The following is a 3674-nucleotide window of genomic DNA, read 5'->3' as shown; positions in this document are numbered from 1 at the left end:
ATATTCAACAATCTCAGGCTTCATACCTCTTTCCAGCAGGTATCCACACATTCCTCCAAACTTTTTCTTCAAATTTTCCATCTTTTCAAGTATCTCATACTCTTTTACACACTTCTCAATCACCTTCTCTCTCTCTCTGTTATACAGATCTTGTAGTTTGTCAAAGTTTAGGTTAGATAGATCTTTTTCTGAATGATTGTGCCTTCTGAGATATTCCCTTAATTACTGACTTTCCCTATTTTTCTCTTCCATCTTTTCCTTCAGGGCATCTCTCTCTTTGTCAAGTCTCATCTACAACTGATCATCATCAAGATCAGCCAGTGAATCAAAACTTATGCCATATGTTCTCAGTTTTACAACCAAAGGATTTTTCTTTTTAGCCTCCCTCATTCTCAACTCAATGTTTGTCCTTTGTTCCTCAGTCATTGTGACTTGAGGGGACACAACATTAGTAGCTTTCACATTCATTTCCTGGTCATTCTCAGCGTCATCATCATCATCATCATCAGAGTCTTCAAACTCATCCTCACCTTCAGTTAGATCATTCATTGCATCAATTTGTATGGAAAGTCTCAAAGACCAAATTTATGATCCGATTCAGTGGTTCGACCCATACTCAGTTTTTCTCCGGCTCGGTGAACATACCTCTTTGGAAATACTGGGAAAATTCCGAACGGGCCCCGGGTGGCGTCAGGGCTTAATTACTAATCCGATTCTTTCGTATATTTATAAAATTTTGTATGGAAGTCTTCAAGACCGAAATTCTGATCCGATTATGTAGTTCGACTCGTACTCAGTTTTTTCTCCGGCTCGGTGAACATACCCCTTTGGCAATACCGACAAAATTTCAAACGGGCAACGGAGTGGCGTCAGGGCATAATCATCGATCCGATTCTTTCGTAGGGTAAGTAAATATTGTATGAAAGTCTCGAAGACCAAATTTCTAATCCGATTCAGTGTTTCGACCCATACTCAGTTTTTTCTCCGGCTGGTGAACATACTCCTTTGGCAATACTAGCAAAATTTTGAACGGGCCCCGGGGTGGCGTCAGGGCATAATTATTGAACTGATTCTATCGTATGTTTATAAAATATTGCATGGAAGTCACTATGACAGAATTTCTAATCCGATTCGGTGGTTCGACCCATACTTAGTTTTTTCTCCGGCTCGTTGAACATACCCCTTTGGTTATACTGGCAAAATTTCAAACGAGCCGCGGGGTGGCGTCAGGGCATAATTATTGATCTGATTCTTTCGTAGGGTTATAAAATATTGTTTAGAAGTCTCCAAGACATAATTTCTGTTCCGTTTCAATGGTTCGATCCATACTCAGTTTTTTCTCTGGCTTGGTGAACATAAGTCTTTGGCAATACTAGAAAATTTTCGAACGGGCCGCGTGGTGGCGTCACGGCATAATTACTGATCCGATTCTTTCGTAGGGTAATAAAATATTTTATGGAAGTCTCCAAGAACGAATTTCTGATCTGATTCAGTGGTTCGACCCATACTCAGTTTATTCTTCACTCGGTGAACATACCCCTTTGGCAATACGGACAAAATTTCAAACGGGCAATGGAGTGGCGTCAGGGCATAATCATTGATCCGATTCTATCGTATGTTTATAAATATTATATGGAAGTCTCCTAGACCAAATTTCTGATCCGATTTAGTGTTCGACCCATACTCCGTTTTTTCTCCGGCTCGGTGAACATACCCCTTTCGCAATACTAGCAAAATTTCAAACGAGCTGCGGGGTGGCGTCACGGCATAATTATTGATCCGATTTTTTCGTATGGTAATAAAATACAGTATGGAAGTCTCAAAGACCGAATTTCTGACCCGATTCAGTGTTTCGACCCATACTCAGTTTTTTCTCCGGCTGGTGAACTTACCCCTTTGGCAATATACTTACAAAATTTTGTATGGAAAGTCTCAAAGACCAAATTTATGATCTGATTCAGTGGTTCAACCCATACTCAGTTTTTCTCCGGCTCGGTGAACATACCACTTTGGAAATACTGGGAAAATTCCGAAAGGGCACCGGGGTGGCGTTAGGGCATAATCATTGATCCGATTCTATCGTATGTTTATAAAATATTATATGGAAGTCTCATAGACCGAATTTCTGATTCGATTGTGTGGTTCGACCCATACTCAGTTTTTTCTCCGGCTCGGTGAACATACCCCTGTCGCAATAGTAGCAAAATTTCCAACGGGCCGCGGGTTGGCGTCACGGCATAATTATTGATCCGATTCTTTCGTAGGGTAATAAAATACAGTATGGAAGTCTCAAAGACCGAATTTGTGATCCGATTCAATGGTTCGACCCATACTCAGTTTTTTGTCCGGCTCGGTGAACATACCCATTTGGCAATACGGGCAAAATTTCGAACGGGCTGCGGGGTGACGGCAGGGCATAATTTTTGATCCGATTCTTTCTTATGGTAATAAAATAATGTATGGAAGTCTCCAAGACCGAATTTCTGATATGATTCAGTGGTTCGACCCATACTCAGGTTTTTCTCCGGCTCGGTGAACATACCCCTTTGGCAATACGGACAAAATTTCAAACGGGCAATGGAGTAGCGTCAGGGCATAATCATCGATCCGATTCTTTCGTCGGGTAATAAAATATTGTATGGAAGTCACCAAGATTAAATTTCTGATCCGATTCAGTGGTTCGACCCATACTTATTTCTTTCTCCGGCTCGGTGAACTTCCCCCTTTGGCAATACTGAAAAATTTTGAACGGGCCACGAGTTGGCGTCAGGGCATAATTATTGATCTGATTCTATCGTATGTTTTAAAATATTGTATGTAAGTCTCCAATGCCGAATTTCTGATCCGATTCAGTGGTTCGACCTATACTTAGTTTTTTATCCGGCTCGGTGAACATACCGCTAGGCAATCATGGCAAAATTTCAAATGGGCCCCGGGTTGGCGTCAGGGCATAATTATTGATCTGATTCTATCGTATGTTTATAGAATATTGAATGGAAGTCCCCAAGAACGAATTTCTAATCCGATTCAGTCGTACGACCCATACTCAGTTTTTTCTCCGGCTCGTTGAACATACCCATTTGGCAATACTGGCAAAATTTCGAACGGGCCCCAGGGTGGCTTGAGAGCATAATTATTGATCCGATTCTTCCGTATGTTTATAAATATTGTATGGCAGTCTCCAAAACCGAATTTCTGATCCGATTCAGTGGTTCGACCCATACTCGGTTTTTTCTCCGGCTCGGTGAACCACCCTTTTGGAAATACTGACAAAATTTCGAACGGGCCCCGGGGTGGCGTCAGGGCATTGTTATTGATCTGATTCTTTCGTAGAGTTATAAAATATTGTATGGAAGTGTCCAAGACCGAATTTTTGATCCGATTCCGTTGTTCAAACCATACTCAGTATTTTCTCAAGTTCAGTGAATATACCTTTTTAGCAATACTGACAGAATTTTTAACGGGTCCCGGGGTGGGGTCAGGGCATAATTATTGATCCGATTCTTTCTTAGGGTCATAAAATTTTATATGGAAGCCTCCAAGACCGAATTTCTGATCCGATTAAGTGGTTCGACCCATACTCGCAAAATTTCGAATGGGCTTTGGGGTGGCGTCAGAGAATATTTATTGATCCGATTCTTTCGTATATTTATAAAATATAGTATGTAAGTTTT

This window comes from Bidens hawaiensis, unplaced genomic scaffold, assembly GCF_021521415.1.
Source record: "Bidens hawaiensis isolate Kalapana, Puna unplaced genomic scaffold, B.hawaiensis_p1.1 tig00004595_1, whole genome shotgun sequence".
Lineage (NCBI taxonomy): Eukaryota > Viridiplantae > Streptophyta > Magnoliopsida > Asterales > Asteraceae > Bidens > Bidens hawaiensis.
The sequence above is the reverse complement of the archived record's forward strand: the minus strand, read 5'-3'. Positions refer to the sequence as shown.